Here is a 22,184-nt window from a genome sequence, read left to right as displayed (position 1 = left end):
AAAAAAAAAATTTAAAACCACTAAAAATTGCAGATTTCTATTTTTGTCACCAAAAACGATGACTCCGATCATGCCAAACTCGCGACATTTTGGACAGGCCTAAAAAAAAACATTTTAGAACCATTTTCACAAAAAATTGCAGATATTTTTTTTTCATTTTCGTGACACAAAAACAGTGACCCCGGTCATGCCGAACTAGCGACATACTGGACAGGCCTAAAAAAAAAATGTAAAACCATTTTCACAAAAAATTGCAGATTTCTATTTTTTGTCACCAAAAACGATGACTCCGATCATGCCGAACTAGCGACATTTTGGACAGGCCAAAAAAAACATTTTAGAACAATTTTCACAAAAAAAGCTCTGATTTTTTTCTTCATTTTTTGACACAAAAACAGTGACCCCGGTCATGCCGAACTATCGACATTCTGGACAGGCCTAAAAAAAACATTTTAGAACCATTTTTACAAAAAATTGCAGATATTTTTTTTTCATTTTCGTGACACAAAAACAGTGACACCGGTCATGCCGAACTAGCGACATTCTGGACAGGCCTAAAAAAAACATTTTAAAACCATTTTCACAAAAAATTGCATATTTCTATTTTGTCCCTAAAAACATTGACTCCGATCATGCCGAAAAAGCTTCATTCTGGACAGGCCTAAAAAAAACATTTTAGAACCATTTTCACAAAAAATTGCAGATATTTTTTTTTCATTTTCGTGACACAAAAAAAGTGACCCCGGTCATGCCGAACTATCGACATTCTGGACAGGCCTTAAAAAAAACATTTTATAACCATTTTCACAAAAAATTGCAGATATTTTTTTTCATTTTCGTGACACAAAAAAAGTGATCCCGGTCATGCCGAACTATCGACATTCTGGACAGGCCTAAAAAAACATTTTAAAACCATTTTCACAAAAAATTGCAGATTTCTATTTTGTCCCTAAAAACGATGACTCTGATCATTCCGAAGAAGCATCATTCTGGACAGGCCTAAAAAAAATGTTTAAAACCATTTTCACTAAAAATTGCAGATTTCTATTTTTGTCACCAAAAACGATGACTCCGATCATGCCGAACTAGCGTCATTTTGGACAGGCCTAAAAAACATTTTATAACCATTTTCACAAAAAAGCTCAGATTTTTTTTTCCATTTTTTGACAAAAAAAGCGACAAATTTCACAAAAAAAGCCAGGATTTTTTTTTCTTCATTTTCACGACACAAAAACAGTGACCCCGGTCATGCCGAACTAGCGACATTCTGGACAGGCCTAAAAAAACATTTTAGAACAATTTTCACAAAAAAAGCCAGGATTTTTTTTTCTTCATTTTCACGACACAAAAACAGTGACCCCGGTCATGCCGAACTAGCGACATTCTGGACAGGCCTAAAAAAACATTTTAAAACCATTTTCACAAAAAATTGCAGATTTCTATTTTTGTCACCAAAAACGATGACTCCGATCATGCCGAACTAGCGACATTTTGGACAGGCCTAAAAAAACTTTTTAGAACCATTTTCACAAAAAAATTATGATTTTTTTTTTTCATTTTCACGACACAAAAACAGTGACCCCGGTCATGCCGAACTAGCGACATTCTGGACAGGCCTAAAAAAACATTTTAGTACAATTTTCAAAAAAAAAGCCAGGATTTTTTTTTTTCATTTTCACGACACAAAAACAGTGACCCCGGTCATGCCGAACTAGCGTCATTCTGGACAGGCCTAAAAAAAATGTTTAAAACCATTTTCACAAAAAATTGCAGATTTCTATTTTTGTCACCAAAAACGATGACTCCGATCATGCCGAACTAGCGACATTCTGGACAGGCCTAAAAAAACATTTTAGAACAATTTTCACAAAAAAAGCCAGGATTTTTTTTTTTCATTTTCACGACACAAAAACAGTGACCTCGGTCATGCCGAACTAGCGACATTCTGGACAGGCCTAAAAAAACATTTTAAAACCATTTTCACAAAAAATTGCAGATTTCTATTTTGTCACCAAAAACGATGACTCCGATCATGCCGAAAAAGCGTCATTCTGAACAGGCCTAAAAAAAATGTTTAAAACCACTAAAAATTGCAGATTTCTATTTTTGTCACCAAAAACGATGACTCCGATCATGCCGAACTCGCGACATTTTGGACAGGCCTAAAAAAAAACATTTTAGAACCATTTTTACAAAAAATTGCAGATATTTTTTTTTCATTTTCGTTACACAAAAACAGTGACACCGGTCATGCCGAACTAGCGACATTCTGGACAGGCCTAAAAAAAATTGCAGATTTCTATTTTGTCCCTAAAAACAATGACTCCGATCATGCCGAACTATCGACATTCTGGACAGGCCTAAAAAAAAACATTTTAGAACCATTTTCACAAAAAAAGCTCAGATTTTTTTTTCTTCATTTTTTGACACAAAAACAGTGATCCCGGTCATGCCGAACTATCGACATTCTGGACAGGCCTAAAAAAACATTTTAAAACCATTTTCACAAAAAATTGCAGATATTTTTTTTTCATTTTCGTGACACAAAAACAGTGACCCCGGTCATGCCGAACTATCGACATTCTGGACAGGCCTAAAAAAACATTTTAAAACCATTTTCACAAAAAATTGCTGATATTTTTTTTTCATTTTCGTGACACAAAAACAGTGACCCCGGTCATGCCGAACTAGCGACATTCTGGACAGGCCTAAAAAAAACATTTTAGAACAATTTTCACAAAAAAAGCCAGGATTTTTTTTTTTCATTTTCACGACACAAAAACTATCGACATTCTGGACAGGCCTAAAAAAACATTTTATAACCATTTTCACAAAAAATTGCAGATTTCTATTTTGTCCCTAAAAACGATGACTCCGATCATGCCGAAAAAGCGTCATTCTAGACAGGCCTAAAAAAAATGTTTAAAACCATTTTCACTAAAAATTGCAGATTTCTATTTTTGTCACCAAAAACGATGACTCCGATCATGCCAAACTAGCGACATTTTGGACAGGCCTAAAAAAACATTTTAGAACCATTTTCACAAAAAAAGCTCCAATTTTTTTTTCTTCATTTTTTGACACAAAAACAGTGACCCCGGTCATGCCGAACTAGCGTCATTCTGGACAGGCCTAAAAAAACATTTTATAACCATTTTCACAAAAAAAGCTCAGATTTTTTTTTTCATTTTTTGACAAAAAAAGCGACAATTTTCACAAAAAAAGCCAGGATTTTTTTTTTTCATTTTCACGACACAAAAACAGTGACCCCGGTCGTGCCGAACTAGCGACATTCTGGACAGGCCTAAAAAAAACATTTTAGAACAATTTTCACAAAAAATGCCAGGATTTTTTTTTCTTCATTTTCACGACACAAAAACAGTGACCCCGGTCATGCCGAACTAGCGTCATTCTGGACAGGCCTAAAAAAACATTTTAAAACCATTTTCACAAAAAATTGCAGATTTCTATTTTTGTCACCAAAAACGATGACTACGATCATGCCGAACTAGCGTCATTTTGGACAGGCCTAAAAAAACATTTTATAACCATTTTCACAAAAAATTGCAGATATTTTTTTTTCATTTTCGTGACACAAAAAAAGTGATCCCGGTCATGCCGAACTAGCGACATACTGGACAGGCCTAAAAAAAAACATTTTAGAACCATTTTTACAAAAAATTGCAGATATTTTTTTTTCATTTTCGTTACACAAAAACAGTGACACCGGTCATGCCGAACTAGCGACATTCTGGACAGGCCTAAAAAAAATTGCAGATTTCTATTTTGTCCCTAAAAACAATGACTCCGATCATGCCGAACTATCGACATTCTGGACAGGCCTAAAAAAAAACATTTTAGAACCATTTTCACAAAAAATTGCAGATATTTTTTTTTCATTTTCGTGACACAAAAACAGTGACCCCGGTCATGCCGAATTATCGACATTCTGGACAGGCCTAAAAAAACATTTTAAAACCATTTTCACAAAAAATTGCAGATATTTTTTTTTCATTTTCGTGACATAAAAACTGTGACCCCGGTCATGCCGAACTAGCGACATTCTGGACAGGCCTAAAAAAAACATTTTAGAACAATTTTCACAAAAAAAGCCAGGATTTTTTTTTTTCATTTTCACGACACAAAAACTATCGACATTCTGGACAGGCCTTAAAAAAAACATTTTATAACCATTTTCACAAAAAATTGCAGATATTTTTTTTCATTTTCGTGACACAAAAAAAGTGATCCCGGTCATGCCGAACTATCGACATTCTGGACAGGCCTAAAAAAACATTTTAAAACCATTTTCACAAAAAATTGCAGATTTCTATTTTTGTCACCAAAAACGATGACTCCGATCATGCCGAACTAGCGTCATTTTGGACAGGCCTAAAAAACATTTTATAACCATTTTCACAAAAAAGCTCAGATTTTTTTTTCCATTTTTTGACAAAAAAAGCGACAAATTTCACAAAAAAAGCCAGGATTTTTTTTTCTTCATTTTCACGACACAAAAACAGTGACCCCGGTCATGCCGAACTAGCGACATTCTGGACAGGCCTAAAAAAACATTTTAGAACAATTTTCACAAAAAAAGCCAGGATTTTTTTTTCTTCATTTTCACGACACAAAAACAGTGACCCCGGTCATGCCGAACTAGCGACATTCTGGACAGGCCTAAAAAAACATTTTAAAACCATTTTCACAAAAAATTGCAGATTTCTATTTTTGTCACCAAAAACGATGACTCCGATCATGCCGAACTAGCGACATTTTGGACAGGCCTAAAAAAACTTTTTAGAACCATTTTCACAAAAAAATTATGATTTTTTTTTTTCATTTTCACGACACAAAAACAGTGACCCCGGTCATGCCGAACTAGCGTCATTCTGGACAGGCCTAAAAAAAATGTTTAAAACCATTTTCACAAAAAATTGCAGATTTCTATTTTTGTCACCAAAAACGATGACTCCGATCATGCCGAACTAGCGACATTCTGGACAGGCCTAAAAAAACATTTTAGAACAATTTTCACAAAAAAAGCCAGGATTTTTTTTTTTCATTTTCACGACACAAAAACAGTGACCTCGGTCATGCCGAACTAGCGACATTCTGGACAGGCCTAAAAAAACATTTTAAAACCATTTTCACAAAAAATTGCAGATTTCTATTTTGTCACCAAAAACGATGACTCCGATCATGCCGAAAAAGCGTCATTCTGAACAGGCCTAAAAAAAATGTTTAAAACCACTAAAAATTGCAGATTTCTATTTTTGTCACCAAAAACGATGACTCCGATCATGCCGAACTCGCGACATTTTGGACAGGCCTAAAAAAAAACATTTTAGAACCATTTTTACAAAAAATTGCAGATATTTTTTTTTCATTTTCGTTACACAAAAACAGTGACACCGGTCATGCCGAACTAGCGACATTCTGGACAGGCCTAAAAAAAATTGCAGATTTCTATTTTGTCCCTAAAAACAATGACTCCGATCATGCCGAACTATCGACATTCTGGACAGGCCTAAAAAAAAACATTTTAGAACCATTTTCACAAAAAAAGCTCAGATTTTTTTTTCTTCATTTTTTGACACAAAAACAGTGATCCCGGTCATGCCGAACTATCGACATTCTGGACAGGCCTAAAAAAACATTTTAAAACCATTTTCACAAAAAATTGCAGATATTTTTTTTTCATTTTCGTGACACAAAAACAGTGACCCCGGTCATGCCGAACTATCGACATTCTGGACAGGCCTAAAAAAACATTTTAAAACCATTTTCACAAAAAATTGCTGATATTTTTTTTTCATTTTCGTGACACAAAAACAGTGACCCCGGTCATGCCGAACTAGCGACATTCTGGACAGGCCTAAAAAAAACATTTTAGAACAATTTTCACAAAAAAAGCCAGGATTTTTTTTTTTCATTTTCACGACACAAAAACTATCGACATTCTGGACAGGCCTAAAAAAACATTTTATAACCATTTTCACAAAAAATTGCAGATTTCTATTTTGTCCCTAAAAACGATGACTCCGATCATGCCGAAAAAGCGTCATTCTAGACAGGCCTAAAAAAAATGTTTAAAACCATTTTCACTAAAAATTGCAGATTTCTATTTTTGTCACCAAAAACGATGACTCCGATCATGCCAAACTAGCGACATTTTGGACAGGCCTAAAAAAACATTTTAGAACCATTTTCACAAAAAAAGCTCCAATTTTTTTTTCTTCATTTTTTGACACAAAAACAGTGACCCCGGTCATGCCGAACTAGCGTCATTCTGGACAGGCCTAAAAAAACATTTTATAACCATTTTCACAAAAAAAGCTCAGATTTTTTTTTCATTTTTGACAAAAAAGCGACAATTTTCACAAAAAAGCCAGGATTTTTTTTTTCATTTTCACGACACAAAAACAGTGACCCCGGTCGTGCCGAACTAGCGACATTCTGGACAGGCCTAAAAAAACATTTTAGAACAATTTTCACAAAAAATGCCAGGATTTTTTTTTCTTCATTTTCACGACACAAAAACAGTGACCCCGGTCATGCCGAACTAGCGTCATTCTGGACAGGCCTAAAAAAACATTTTAAAACCATTTTCACAAAAAATTGCAGATTTCTATTTTTGTCACCAAAAACGATGACTACGATCATGCCGAACTAGCGTCATTTTGGACAGGCCTAAAAAAACATTTTATAACCATTTTCACAAAAAATTGCAGATATTTTTTTTTCATTTTCGTGACACAAAAAAAGTGATCCCGGTCATGCCGAACTAGCGACATACTGGACAGGCCTAAAAAAAAACATTTTAGAACCATTTTTACAAAAAATTGCAGATATTTTTTTTTCATTTTCGTTACACAAAAACAGTGACACCGGTCATGCCGAACTAGCGACATTCTGGACAGGCCTAAAAAAAATTGCAGATTTCTATTTTGTCCCTAAAAACAATGACTCCGATCATGCCGAACTATCGACATTCTGGACAGGCCTAAAAAAAAACATTTTAGAACCATTTTCACAAAAAATTGCAGATATTTTTTTTTCATTTTCGTGACACAAAAACAGTGACCCCGGTCATGCCGAATTATCGACATTCTGGACAGGCCTAAAAAAACATTTTAAAACCATTTTCACAAAAAATTGCAGATATTTTTTTTTCATTTTCGTGACATAAAAACTGTGACCCCGGTCATGCCGAACTAGCGACATTCTGGACAGGCCTAAAAAAAACATTTTAGAACAATTTTCACAAAAAAAGCCAGGATTTTTTTTTTTCATTTTCACGACACAAAAACTATCGACATTCTGGACAGGCCTTAAAAAAAACATTTTATAACCATTTTCACAAAAAATTGCAGATATTTTTTTTCATTTTCGTGACACAAAAAAAGTGATCCCGGTCATGCCGAACTATCGACATTCTGGACAGGCCTAAAAAAACATTTTAAAACCATTTTCACAAAAAATTGCAGATTTCTATTTTTGTCACCAAAAACGATGACTCCGATCATGCCGAACTAGCGTCATTTTGGACAGGCCTAAAAAACATTTTATAACCATTTTCACAAAAAAGCTCAGATTTTTTTTTCCATTTTTTGACAAAAAAAGCGACAAATTTCACAAAAAAAGCCAGGATTTTTTTTTCTTCATTTTCACGACACAAAAACAGTGACCCCGGTCATGCCGAACTAGCGACATTCTGGACAGGCCTAAAAAAACATTTTAGAACAATTTTCACAAAAAAAGCCAGGATTTTTTTTTCTTCATTTTCACGACACAAAAACAGTGACCCCGGTCATGCCGAACTAGCGACATTCTGGACAGGCCTAAAAAAACATTTTAAAACCATTTTCACAAAAAATTGCAGATTTCTATTTTTGTCACCAAAAACGATGACTCCGATCATGCCGAACTAGCGACATTTTGGACAGGCCTAAAAAAACTTTTTAGAACCATTTTCACAAAAAAATTATGATTTTTTTTTTTCATTTTCACGACACAAAAACAGTGACCCCGGTCATGCCGAACTAGCGACATTCTGGACAGGCCTAAAAAAACATTTTAGTACAATTTTCAAAAAAAAAGCCAGGATTTTTTTTTTTCATTTTCACGACACAAAAACAGTGACCCCGGTCATGCCGAACTAGCGTCATTCTGGACAGGCCTAAAAAAAATGTTTAAAACCATTTTCACAAAAAATTGCAGATTTCTATTTTTGTCACCAAAAACGATGACTCCGATCATGCCGAACTAGCGACATTCTGGACAGGCCTAAAAAAACATTTTAGAACAATTTTCACAAAAAAAGCCAGGATTTTTTTTTTTCATTTTCACGACACAAAAACAGTGACCTCGGTCATGCCGAACTAGCGACATTCTGGACAGGCCTAAAAAAACATTTTAAAACCATTTTCACAAAAAATTGCAGATTTCTATTTTGTCACCAAAAACGATGACTCCGATCATGCCGAAAAAGCGTCATTCTGAACAGGCCTAAAAAAAATGTTTAAAACCACTAAAAATTGCAGATTTCTATTTTTGTCACCAAAAACGATGACTCCGATCATGCCGAACTCGCGACATTTTGGACAGGCCTAAAAAAAAACATTTTAGAACCATTTTTACAAAAAATTGCAGATATTTTTTTTTCATTTTCGTTACACAAAAACAGTGACACCGGTCATGCCGAACTAGCGACATTCTGGACAGGCCTAAAAAAAATTGCAGATTTCTATTTTGTCCCTAAAAACAATGACTCCGATCATGCCGAACTATCGACATTCTGGACAGGCCTAAAAAAAAACATTTTAGAACCATTTTCACAAAAAAAGCTCAGATTTTTTTTTCTTCATTTTTTGACACAAAAACAGTGATCCCGGTCATGCCGAACTATCGACATTCTGGACAGGCCTAAAAAAACATTTTAAAACCATTTTCACAAAAAATTGCAGATATTTTTTTTTCATTTTCGTGACACAAAAACAGTGACCCCGGTCATGCCGAACTATCGACATTCTGGACAGGCCTAAAAAAACATTTTAAAACCATTTTCACAAAAAATTGCTGATATTTTTTTTTCATTTTCGTGACACAAAAACAGTGACCCCGGTCATGCCGAACTAGCGACATTCTGGACAGGCCTAAAAAAAACATTTTAGAACAATTTTCACAAAAAAAGCCAGGATTTTTTTTTTTCATTTTCACGACACAAAAACTATCGACATTCTGGACAGGCCTAAAAAAACATTTTATAACCATTTTCACAAAAAATTGCAGATTTCTATTTTGTCCCTAAAAACGATGACTCCGATCATGCCGAAAAAGCGTCATTCTAGACAGGCCTAAAAAAAATGTTTAAAACCATTTTCACTAAAAATTGCAGATTTCTATTTTTGTCACCAAAAACGATGACTCCGATCATGCCAAACTAGCGACATTTTGGACAGGCCTAAAAAAACATTTTAGAACCATTTTCACAAAAAAAGCTCCAATTTTTTTTTCTTCATTTTTTGACACAAAAACAGTGACCCCGGTCATGCCGAACTAGCGTCATTCTGGACAGGCCTAAAAAAACATTTTATAACCATTTTCACAAAAAAAGCTCAGATTTTTTTTTTCATTTTTTGACAAAAAAAGCGACAATTTTCACAAAAAAAGCCAGGATTTTTTTTTTTCATTTTCACGACACAAAAACAGTGACCCCGGTCGTGCCGAACTAGCGACATTCTGGACAGGCCTAAAAAAAACATTTTAGAACAATTTTCACAAAAAATGCCAGGATTTTTTTTTCTTCATTTTCACGACACAAAAACAGTGACCCCGGTCATGCCGAACTAGCGTCATTCTGGACAGGCCTAAAAAAACATTTTAAAACCATTTTCACAAAAAATTGCAGATTTCTATTTTTGTCACCAAAAACGATGACTACGATCATGCCGAACTAGCGTCATTTTGGACAGGCCTAAAAAAACATTTTATAACCATTTTCACAAAAAATTGCAGATATTTTTTTTTCATTTTCGTGACACAAAAAAAGTGATCCCGGTCATGCCGAACTAGCGACATACTGGACAGGCCTAAAAAAAAACATTTTAGAACCATTTTTACAAAAAATTGCAGATATTTTTTTTTCATTTTCGTTACACAAAAACAGTGACACCGGTCATGCCGAACTAGCGACATTCTGGACAGGCCTAAAAAAAATTGCAGATTTCTATTTTGTCCCTAAAAACAATGACTCCGATCATGCCGAACTATCGACATTCTGGACAGGCCTAAAAAAAAACATTTTAGAACCATTTTCACAAAAAATTGCAGATATTTTTTTTTCATTTTCGTGACACAAAAACAGTGACCCCGGTCATGCCGAATTATCGACATTCTGGACAGGCCTAAAAAAACATTTTAAAACCATTTTCACAAAAAATTGCAGATATTTTTTTTTCATTTTCGTGACACAAAAACAGTGACCCCGGTCATGCCGAACTAGCGACATTCTGGACAGGCCTAAAAAAAACATTTTAGAACAATTTTCACAAAAAAAGCCAGGATTTTTTTTTTTCATTTTCACGACACAAAAACTATCGACATTCTGGACAGGCCTTAAAAAAAACATTTTATAACCATTTTCACAAAAAATTGCAGATATTTTTTTTCATTTTCGTGACACAAAAAAAGTGATCCCGGTCATGCCGAACTATCGACATTCTGGACAGGCCTAAAAAAACATTTTAAAACCATTTTCACAAAAAATTGCAGATTTCTATTTTGTCCCTAAAAACGATGACTCTGATCATTCCGAAGAAGCATCATTCTGGACAGGCCTAAAAAAAATGTTTAAAACCATTTTCACTAAAAATTGCAGATTTCTATTTTTGTCACCAAAAACGATGACTCCGATCATGCCGAACTAGCGTCATTTTGGACAGGCCTAAAAAACATTTTATAACCATTTTCACAAAAAAGCTCAGATTTTTTTTTCCATTTTTTGACAAAAAAAGCGACAAATTTCACAAAAAAAGCCAGGATTTTTTTTTCTTCATTTTCACGACACAAAAACAGTGACCCCGGTCATGCCGAACTAGCGACATTCTGGACAGGCCTAAAAAAACATTTTAGAACAATTTTCACAAAAAAAGCCAGGATTTTTTTTTCTTCATTTTCACGACACAAAAACAGTGACCCCGGTCATGCCGAACTAGCGACATTCTGGACAGGCCTAAAAAAACATTTTAAAACCATTTTCACAAAAAATTGCAGATTTCTATTTTTGTCACCAAAAACGATGACTCCGATCATGCCGAACTAGCGACATTTTGGACAGGCCTAAAAAAACTTTTTAGAACCATTTTCACAAAAAAATTATGATTTTTTTTTTTCATTTTCACGACACAAAAACAGTGACCCCGGTCATGCCGAACTAGCGACATACTGGACAGGCATAAAAAAAAATGTAAAACCATTTTCACAAAAAATTGCTGATTTTTTTTTTTCATTTTCACGAAAAAAAATGTCGCTAGTTCGGTCATGCCGAACTAGCGACATTCTGGACAGGCCTAAAAAAACATTTTAGTACAATTTTCAAAAAAAAAGCCAGGATTTTTTTTTTTCATTTTCACGACACAAAAACAGTGACCCCGGTCATGCCGAACTAGCGTCATTCTGGACAGGCCTAAAAAAAATGTTTAAAACCATTTTCACAAAAAATTGCAGATTTCTATTTTTGTCACCAAAAACGATGACTCCGATCATGCCGAACTAGCGACATTCTGGACAGGCCTAAAAAAACATTTTAGAACAATTTTCACAAAAAAAGCCAGGATTTTTTTTTTTCATTTTCACGACACAAAAACAGTGACCTCGGTCATGCCGAACTAGCGACATTCTGGACAGGCCTAAAAAAACATTTTAAAACCATTTTCACAAAAAATTGCAGATTTCTATTTTGTCACCAAAAACGATGACTCCGATCATGCCGAAAAAGCGTCATTCTGAACAGGCCTAAAAAAAATGTTTAAAACCACTAAAAATTGGCGATTTCTATTTTTGTCACCAAAAACGATGACTCCGATCATGCCGAACTCGCGACATTTTGGACAGGCCTAAAAAAAAACATTTTAGAACCATTTTTACAAAAAATTGCAGATATTTTTTTTTCATTTTCGTTACACAAAAACAGTGACACCGGTCATGCCGAACTAGCGACATTCTGGACAGGCCTAAAAAAAATTGCAGATTTCTATTTTGTCCCTAAAAACAATGACTCCGATCATGCCGAACTATCGACATTCTGGACAGGCCTAAAAAAAAACATTTTAGAACCATTTTCACAAAAAAAGCTCAGATTTTTTTTTCTTCATTTTTTGACACAAAAACAGTGATCCCGGTCATGCCGAACTATCGACATTCTGGACAGGCCTAAAAAAACATTTTAAAACCATTTTCACAAAAAATTGCAGATATTTTTTTTTCATTTTCGTGACACAAAAACAGTGACCCCGGTCATGCCGAACTATCGACATTCTGGACAGGCCTAAAAAAACATTTTAAAACCATTTTCACAAAAAATTGCTGATATTTTTTTTTCATTTTCGTGACACAAAAACAGTGACCCCGGTCATGCCGAACTAGCGACATTCTGGACAGGCCTAAAAAAAACATTTTAGAACAATTTTCACAAAAAAAGCCAGGATTTTTTTTTTTCATTTTCACGACACAAAAACTATCGACATTCTGGACAGGCCTAAAAAAACATTTTATAACCATTTTCACAAAAAATTGCAGATTTCTATTTTGTCCCTAAAAACGATGACTCCGATCATGCCGAAAAAGCGTCATTCTAGACAGGCCTAAAAAAAATGTTTAAAACCATTTTCACTAAAAATTGCAGATTTCTATTTTTGTCACCAAAAACGATGACTCCGATCATGCCAAACTAGCGACATTTTGGACAGGCCTAAAAAAACATTTTAGAACCATTTTCACAAAAAAAGCTCCAATTTTTTTTTCTTCATTTTTTGACACAAAAACAGTGACCCCGGTCATGCCGAACTAGCGTCATTCTGGAAAGGCCTAAAAAAACATTTTATAACCATTTTCACAAAAAAAGCTCAGATTTTTTTTTTCATTTTTTGACAAAAAAAGCGACAATTTTCACAAAAAAAGCCAGGATTTTTTTTTTTCATTTTCACGACACAAAAACAGTGACCCCGGTCGTGCCGAACTAGCGACATTCTGGACAGGCCTAAAAAAAACATTTTAGAACAATTTTCACAAAAAATGCCAGGATTTTTTTTTCTTCATTTTCACGACACAAAAACAGTGACCCCGGTCATGCCGAACTAGCGTCATTCTGGACAGGCCTAAAAAAACATTTTAAAACCATTTTCACAAAAAATTGCAGATTTCTATTTTTGTCACCAAAAACGATGACTACGATCATGCCGAACTAGCGTCATTTTGGACAGGCCTAAAAAAACATTTTATAACCATTTTCACAAAAAATTGCAGATATTTTTTTTTCATTTTCGTGACACAAAAAAAGTGATCCCGGTCATGCCGAACTAGCGACATACTGGACAGGCCTAAAAAAAAACATTTTAGAACCATTTTTACAAAAAATTGCAGATATTTTTTTTTCATTTTCGTTACACAAAAACAGTGACACCGGTCATGCCGAACTAGCGACATTCTGGACAGGCCTAAAAAAAATTGCAGATTTCTATTTTGTCCCTAAAAACAATGACTCCGATCATGCCGAACTATCGACATTCTGGACAGGCCTAAAAAAAAACATTTTAGAACCATTTTCACAAAAAATTGCAGATATTTTTTTTTCATTTTCGTGACACAAAAACAGTGACCCCGGTCATGCCGAATTATCGACATTCTGGACAGGCCTAAAAAAACATTTTAAAACCATTTTCACAAAAAATTGCAGATATTTTTTTTTCATTTTCGTGACACAAAAACAGTGACCCCGGTCATGCCGAACTAGCGACATTCTGGACAGGCCTAAAAAAAACATTTTAGAACAATTTTCACAAAAAAAGCCAGGATTTTTTTTTTTCATTTTCACGACACAAAAACTATCGACATTCTGGACAGGCCTAAAAATACATTTTATAACCATTTTCACAAAAAATTGCAGATATTTTTTTTTCATTTTCGTGACACAAAAAAAGTGACCCCGGTTCATGCCGAACTATCGACATTCTGGACAGGCCTAAAAAACATTTTAAAACCATTTTCACAAAAAATTGCAGATTTCTATTTTGTCCCTAAAAACGATGACTCCGATCATGCCGAAAAAGCGTCATTCTAGACAGGCCTAAAAAAAACGTTTAAAACCATTTTCACAAAAAATTGCAGATTTCTATTTTTGTCACCAAAAACGATGACTCCGATCATGCCAAACTAGCGACATTTTGGACAGGCCTCAAAAAAACATTTTAGAACCATTTTCACAAAAAAAGCTCCAATTTTTTTTTCTTCATTTTTTGACACAAAAACAGTGACCCCGGTCATGCCGAACTAGCGTCATTCTGGACAGGCCTAAAAAAACATTTTAAAACCATTTTCACAAAAAATTGCAGATTTCTATTTTTGTCACCATAAACGATGACCGATCATGCCGAACTAGCGACATTTTGGACAGGCCAAAAAAAACATTTTAGAACAATTTTCACAAAAAAAGCTCTGATTTTTTTCTTCATTTTTTGACACAAAAACAGTGACCCCGGTCATGCCGAACTATCGACATTCTGGTCAGGCCTAAAAAAAAACATTTTAGAACCATTTTTACAAAAAATTGCAGATATTTTTTTTTCATTTTCGTGACACAAAAACAGTGACCCCGGTCATGCCGAACTATCGACATTCTGGACAGGCCTAAAAAAACATTTTAAAACCATTTTCACAAAAAATTGCAGATATTTTTTTTTCATTTTCGTGACACAAAAACAGTGACCGAACTAGCGACATTCTGGACAGGCCTAAAAAAACATTTTAGAACAATTTTCACAAAAAAAGCCAGGATTTTTTTTTTTCATTTTCACGATACAAAAACTATCGAAATTCTGGACAGGCCTAAAAAAACATTTTATAACCATTTTCACAAAAAATTGCAGATATTTTTTTTTCATTTTCGTGACACAAAAAAAGTGATCCCGGTCATGCCGAACTATCGACATTCTGGACAGGCCTAAAAAAACATTTTAAAACCATTTTCACCAAAAATTGCAGATTTCTATTTTGTCCCTAAAAACGATGACTCTGATCATGCCGAAAAAGTGTCATTCTGGACAGGCCTAAAAAAAATGTTTTAAACCATTTTCACTAAAAATTGCAGATTTCTATTTTTGTCCCTAAAAGCAATGACTCCGATGATGCCGAAAAAGCGTCATTCTGGACAGGCCTAAAAAAAACATTTTAGAACCATTTTCACAAAAAATTGCAGATATTTATTTTTCATTTTCGTGACACAAAAAAAGTGATCCCGGTCATGCCGAACTAGCGACATTCTGGACAGGCCTAAAAAAACATTTTAAAACCATTTTCACAAAAAATTGCAGATTTCTATTTTGTCCCTAAAAAAAATGACTCCGATCATGCCGAAAAAGGATCATTCTGGACAGGCCTAAAAAAAACATTTTAGAACAATTTTCACAAAAAAAGCTCAGATTTTTTTTCCATTTTTTGACACAAAAACAGTGACCCCGTTCATGCCGAACTATCGACATTCTGGACAGGCCTAAAAAAAACATTTTATAACCATTTTCACAAAAAATTGCTGATATATTTTTTCATTTTCGTGACACAAAAAAAAGTGATCCCCGTCATGCCGAACTATCGACATTCTTGACAGGCCTACAAAAAATGTTAAAACCATTTTCACAAAAAATTGCAGATTTCTATTTTTGTCACCAAAAACATGACCCGGTCATGCCGAACTAGCGACATTCTGGACAGGCCTCAAAAAACATTTTAGTACAATTTTCACAAAAAAAGCCAGGATTTTTTTTTTTCATTTTCACGACACAAAAACAGTGACCCCGGTCATGCCGAACTAGCGTCATTCTGGACAGGCCTAAAAAAACATTTTAGAACCATTTTCACAAAAATTGCAGATTTCTATTTTGTCACCAAAAACGATGACTCCGATCATTCTGAAAAAGCGTCATTCTGGACAGGCCTAAAAAAAATGTTTAAAACCACTAAAAATTGCAGATTTCTATTTTTGTCATAAAAACGATGACTCCGATCATGCCGAACTCGCGACATTTTGGACAGGCCTAAAAAAAAACATTTTAGAACCTTTTTCACAAAAAATTGCAGATTTCTATTTTTGTCACCAAAAACGATGACTCCGATCATGCCGAACTAGCGACATGTTGGACAGGCCTAAAAAAAACATTTTAGAACAATTTTCACAAAAAAAGCTCAGATTATTTTTTCCCTTTTTTGACACAAAAACAGTGACCCCGGTCATGCCGAACTATCGACATTCTGGACAGCCCTAAAAAAAACATTTTAAAACCATTTTCACAAAAAATTGCAGATTTTTTTTTTTCATTTTCGTGACACAAAAACAGTGACCCCGGTCATGCCGAACTATCGACATTCTGGACAGGCCTAAAAAAACATTTTAAAACCATTTTCACAAAAAATTGCAGATTTCTATTTTTGTCACCAAAAACGATGACTCCGATCATGCCGAACTAGCGACATGTTGGACAGGCCTAAAAAAACATTGTAAAACCATTTTCACTAAAAATTGCAGATTTCTATTTTGTTCCTAAAAACGATGACTCCGATCATGCCGAACTAGCGACATTCTGGACAGGCCTAAAAAAATATTTTAAAACCATTTTCACAAAAAAAGCTCAGATTTTTTTTTTTTCATTTTTTGACACAAAAACAGTGACCCCGGTCATGCCGAACTATCGACATTCTGGACAGGCCTAAAAAAAAATTTAGAACCATTTTCACAAAAAATTGCAGATTTTTTTTTTTCATTTTCGTGACACAAAAACAGTGACCCCGGTCATGCCGAACTATCGACATTCTGGACAGGCCTAAAAAAAACATTTTAAAACCATTTTCACAAAAAATTGCAGATTTCTATTTTTGTCACCAAAAACGATGACTCCGATCATGCCGAACTAGCGACATTCTGGACAGGCCTAAAAAAAATAATGAAAACCATTTCCACAAAAAATTGCAGATTTCTATTTTTGTCACCAAAAACGATGACTCCGATCATGCCGAACTAGCGACATTCTGGACAGGCCTAAAAAAAATAATGAAAACCATTTCCACAAAAAATTGCAGATTTCTATTTTGTCCCTAAAAACAATGACTCCGAACATGCCGAAATAGCGACATTCTGGACAGGCCTAAAAAAAATGTTTAAAACCATTTTCACAAGAAATTGCAGATTTTTTTTTTTCATTTTCGTGACACAAAAACAGTGACACCGGTCATGCCGAACTAGCGACATTCTGGACAGGCCTAAAAAAAAATGTTTAAAACCATTTTCACAAAAAATTGCAGATTTCTATTTTTGTCACCAAAAACGATGACTCCGATCATGCCGAAATAGCGACATTCTGGACAGGCCTAAAAAAAATGTTTAAAACCATTTTCACAAGAAATTGCAGATTTTTTTTTTTCATTTTCGTGACACAAAAACAGTGACACCGGTCATGCCGAACTATGGACATTCTGGACAGGCCTAAAAAAAACATTTTATAACCATTTTCACCAAAAATTGCAGATATTTTTTTTTTCATTTTCGTGACACAAAAAAAGTGACTAGAATGAAACCATTTTCACAGAAAATTGCAGATTTTTTTTTTCATTTTCGTGACACAAAAACAGTGACCCCGGTCATGCCGAACTATCGACATTCTGGACAGGCCTAAAAAAAACATTTTAAAACCATTTTCACAAAAAATTACAGATTTCTATTTTTGTCCCTAAAAACGATGACTCCGATCATAATGAAAAAGCAACATTCTGGACAGGCCTAAAAAAACATTTTAAAACCATTTTCACAAAAAATTGCAGATTTCTATTTCTGTCACCAAAAACGATGACTCCGATCATGCCGAACTAGCGACATTTTGGTCAGGCCTAAAAAAACATTTTAAAACCATTTTCACTAAAAATTGCAGATTTCTATTTTGTCCCTAAAAACAATGACTCCGATCATGCCGAAAAAGCGTCATTCTGGACAGGCCTAAAAAAACATTTTAAAAACCATTTTCACAAAAAATTGCAGATTTTTTTTTTTCATTTTCGTGACACAAAAACAGTGACACCAGTCATGCCGAACTAGCGACATTCTGGACAGGCCTAAAAAAAACATTTTATAACCATTTTCACAAAAAATTACAGATTTCTATTTTTGTCCCTAAAAACGATGACTCCGATCATAATGAAAAAGCGACATTCTGGACAGGCCTAAAAAAATTGCTTAAAACCATTTTCACAAAGAATTGCAGATTTTTTTTTTCATTTTCGTGACACAAAAACAGTGACACCGGTCATGCCGAACTAGCGACATTCTGGACAGGCCTAAAAAAACATTTTAGAACAATTTTCACAAAAAAAGCTCAGATTTTTTTTTTCATTTTCGTGACACAAAAACAGTGACACCGGTCATGCCGAACTATCGACATTCTGGACAGGCCTAAAAAAACATTTTAAAACCATTTCCACAAAAAAAATGCAGATTTCTATTTTGTCCCTAAAAACGATGACTCCGATCATGCCGAACTAGCGACATTCTGGACAGGCCTAAAAAAAATAATGAAAACCATTTCCACAAAAAATTGCAGATTTCTATTTTGTCCCTAAAAACAATGACTCCGAACATGCCGAACTACCGACATTCTGGACAGGCCTAAAAAAAATTTTTAAAACCATTTTCATAAAAAATTGCAGATTTTTTTTTTCATTTTCGTGACACAAAAACAGTGACCCCGGTCATGCCGAACTATCGACATTCTGGACAGGCCTAAAAAAAACATTTTAAAACCATTTTCACAAAAAATTGCAGATTTCTATCTTTGTCACCAAAAACGATGACTCCGATCATAATGAAAAAGCGACATTCTGGACAGGCCTAAAAAAATATTTTAGAACCATTTTCACAAAAAAAGCTCAGATTTTTTTTTTTCATTTTTTGACACAAAAACAGTGACCCCGGTCATGCCGAACTATCGACATTCTGGACAGGCCTAAAAAAAACATTTTAGAACCATTTTCACTAAAAAATTGCAGATTTTTTTTTCTCATTTTTTGACACAAAAACAGTGACCCCTGTCATGCCGAACTATCGACATTCTGGACAGGCCTAAAAAAACATTTTAAAACCATTTTCACAAAAAATTACAGATTTCTATTTTTGTCATCAAAAACGATGACTCCGATCATGCCGAACTAGCGACATTCTGGACAGGCCTAAAAAAAAATGTAGAACCATTTTCACAAAAAATTGCAGATTTTTTTTTTCATTTTCGTGACACAAAAACAGTGACCCCGGTCATGCCGAACTATCGACATTCTGGACAGGCCTAAAAAAAACATTTTAAAACCATTTTCACTAAAAAAGGTCAGATTTTTTTTTCTCATTTTTTGACACAAAAACAGTGACCCCGGTCATGCCGAACTATCGACATTCTGGACAGGCCTAAAAAAACATTTTAAAACCATTTTCACAAAAAATTGCAGATTTCTATTTTTGTCACCAAAAACGATGACTCCGATCATAATGAAAAAGCGACATTCTGGACAGGCCTAAAAAAATTGCTTAAAACCATTTTCACAAAGAATTGCAGATTTTTTTTTTCATTTTCGTGACACAAAAACAGTGACACCGGTCATGCCGAACTATCGACATTCTGGACAGGCCTAAAAAAAACATTTTAGAACCATTTTCACTAAAAAAGGTCAGATTTTTTTTTCTCATTTTTTGACACAAAAACAGTGACCCCGGTCATGCCGAACTATCGACATTCTGGACAGGCCTAAAAAAAACATTTCAAAACCATTTTCACTAAAAAAGGTCAGATTTTTTTTTCTCGTTTTTTGACACAAAAACAGTGACCCCGGTCATGCCGAACTATCAACATTCTGGACAGGCCTAAAAAAAACATTTTAGAACCATTTTCACTAAAAAAGGTCAGATTTTTTTTTCTCATTTTTTGACACAAAAACAGTGACCCCGGTCATGCCGAACTATCGACATTCTGGACAGGCCTAAAAAAACATTTTAAAACCATTTTCACAAAAAATTGCAGATTTCTATTTTTGTCACCAAAAACGATGACTCCGATCATGCCGAACTAGCGACATGTTGGACAGGCCTAAAAAAACATTGTAAAACCATTTTCACTAAAAATTGCAGATTTCTATTTTGTTCCTAAAAACGATGACTCCGATCATGCCGAACTAGCGACATTCTGGACAGGCCTAAAAAAATATTTTAAAACCATTTTCACAAAAAAAGCTCAGATTTTTTTTTTTTCATTTTTTGACACAAAAACAGTGACCCCGGTCATGCCGAACTATCGACATTCTGGACAGGCCTAAAAAAAAATTTAGAACCATTTTCACAAAAAATTGCAGATTTTTTTTTCATTTTCGTGACACAAAAACAGTGACCCCGGTCATGCCGAACTATCGACATTCTGGACAGGCCTAAAAAAAACATTTTAAAACCATTTTCACAAAAAATTGCAGATTTCTATTTTTGTCACCAAAAACGATGACTCCGATCATGCCGAACTAGCGACATTCTGGACAGGCCTAAAAAAAATAATGAAAACCATTTCCACAAAAAATTGCAGATTTCTATTTTTGTCACCAAAAACGATGACTCCGATCATGCCGAACTAGCGACATTCTGGACAGGCCTAAAAAAAATAATGAAAACCATTTCCACAAAAAATTGCAGATTTCTATTTTGTCCCTAAAAACAATGACTCCGAACATGCCGAAATAGCGACATTCTGGACAGGCCTAAAAAAAATGTTTAAAACCATTTTCACAAGAAATTGCAGATTTTTTTTTTTCATTTTCGTGACACAAAAACAGTGACACCGGTCATGCCGAACTAGCGACATTCTGGACAGGCCTAAAAAAAAATGTTTAAAACCATTTTCACAAAAAATTGCAGATTTCTATTTTTGTCACCAAAAACGATGACTCCGATCATGCCGAAATAGCGACATTCTGGACAGGCCTAAAAAAAATGTTTAAAACCATTTTCACAAGAAATTGCAGATTTTTTTTTTTCATTTTCGTGACACAAAAACAGTGACACCGGTCATGCCGAACTATCGACATTCTGGACAGGCCTAAAAAAAACATTTTATAACCATTTTCACCAAAAATTGCAGATATTTTTTTTTTCATTTTCGTGACACAAAAAAAGTGACTAGAATGAAACCATTTTCACAAAAAATTGCAGATTTTTTTTTTCATTTTCGTGACACAAAAACAGTGACCCCGGTCATGCCGAACTATCGACATTCTGGACAGGCCTAAAAAAAACATTTTAAAACCATTTTCACAAAAAATTACAGATTTCTATTTTTGTCCCTAAAAACGATGACTCCGATCATAATGAAAAAGCAACATTCTGGACAGGCCTAAAAAAACATTTTAAAACCATTTTCACAAAAAATTGCAGATTTCTATTTCTGTCACCAAAAACGATGACTCCGATCATGCCGAACTAGCGACATTTTGGTCAGGCCTAAAAAAACATTTTAAAACCATTTTCACTAAAAATTGCAGATTTCTATTTTGTCCCTAAAAACAATGACTCCGATCATGCCGAAAAAGCGTCATTCTGGACAGGCCTAAAAAAACATTTTAAAACCATTTTCACAAAAAATTGCAGATTTTTTTTTTTCATTTTCGTGACACAAAAACAGTGACACCAGTCATGCCGAACTAGCGACATTCTGGACAGGCCTAAAAAAAACATTTTATAACCATTTTCACAAAAAATTACAGATTTCTATTTTTGTCCCTAAAAACGATGACTCCGATCATAATGAAAAAGCGACATTCTGGACAGGCCTAAAAAAATTGCTTAAAACCATTTTCACAAAGAATTGCAGATTTTTTTTTTCATTTTCGTGACACAAAAA

This window comes from Salmo salar, chromosome 10, assembly GCF_965601325.2.
Source record: "Salmo salar chromosome 10, fSalSal1, whole genome shotgun sequence".
In the NCBI taxonomy this organism is placed as follows: Eukaryota; Metazoa; Chordata; class Actinopteri; order Salmoniformes; family Salmonidae; genus Salmo; species Salmo salar.
The sequence above is the reverse complement of the archived record's forward strand: the minus strand, read 5'-3'. Positions refer to the sequence as shown.